The sequence below is a fragment of the Vespa crabro genome, chromosome 3 (assembly GCF_910589235.1).
Source record: "Vespa crabro chromosome 3, iyVesCrab1.2, whole genome shotgun sequence".
NCBI classification, from domain to species: domain Eukaryota; kingdom Metazoa; phylum Arthropoda; class Insecta; order Hymenoptera; family Vespidae; genus Vespa; species Vespa crabro.
In genome coordinates this window covers 5,483,733-5,485,161 of record NC_060957.1, presented here as the reverse complement: position 1 = coordinate 5,485,161, position 1,429 = coordinate 5,483,733, and positions in this window count along the sequence as shown.

Here is a 1,429-nt window from a genome sequence, read left to right as displayed (position 1 = left end):
TAAAATATATTTTTTTCACAAAAACTGCCATATATTATTACATGTGAATCGAAGTATTTGTTATTACTTGATTTTATATTTTAACTTGTATTTTCGAGCTTTCGAGTTTAATTCTTCGAATGGATAGTTAATTTTAATAATGATAATCGATCATTTGTCACATTAATCACACTAATAAAAGTATTCCATTTGCCATATAACAACATCCATCTCTTCATTGAGTTCAATGTTCAAAGATCAATATCTGTTTTTTCTTTTCTTTTCGTCAGAAAACAGTGATGTAATAGATATATTTATCATAATTGCTAAATTATGATAAAATATGTTAGAACCGTGATCAAAAAAAAGTAAAATGTATTTCCAATGCCATTATATTTGCATTTTTCAGACTTGAAATAAAAAAATATTATAATTTAGTTTTTTTTTTATGTAGAATATTTTTTAAAAATCATAGATTTTATATCAAAACCTAACATATTGATATTGAAATCTGACAAAAAAAGTAAATGGCATAATATTTCCTCCTTAAAAATGAATTATTTTTATCATATATATATATATTATTTTTATCTAGTATATATATATTAAAATATAGTATTATTATTATATTAAATATAACTAAGACATAAGAAAATCATTAAAAACTTAGTAAATAACAAATAATTTTATAATGATAAAATGAAATAAAATTAAAAAATACATATATATATATGTACATACACACACATAACAAATATATATATATATATATTTTTTTTTAACGACTACTAAATTCATACTGCGTTGTAATTCATACTTTATTTTATACAAATACATTATCCATAAATGTTGTTTTTTGAAAAGCTAAAGGCTAGTGATTCTGTTCAACGTAACCAATTTTAAAATATGTTATAATTGGTTTTTTGATTATGACAGGAAAAATCAACTATAATATTTACGATCTACTTTAATATTATGATTTTATCATAAATATGCATAGTATAATATATAATTTTAATGCCAAATGACCACAACTACATAAATATGCAAAAAAAATTATAAGTATCCGTTTAAAAAAGAAAGAATATATTAAATTACATGAATCGAGAATATCGCAAGTTAAAAAAAGATATTTATATATGTACTTTGTCTCAGATGACTCATAGGTATTATTAAATTTTTCTTATTAGACTTCTAACTTCAACCAGTTAAGGATATTTCATGAAATATAGCAGGATAATATATATATAGAATACGAAGTTTTATCCTAAAGAAAAAAATAAGTAAAATGGAAAAGAAGTGATGAAATATAATTGGAAGAAGTTGAGAAACACTGTTCGTCTGTGCTACTTCCTATTTTTCTCTTCTTCTAATCCATTATGGAATATCTATAGATGAAACGTTCAGTAGGCAACATTCTATTTTTATTATCCATTAAAATAATATATTT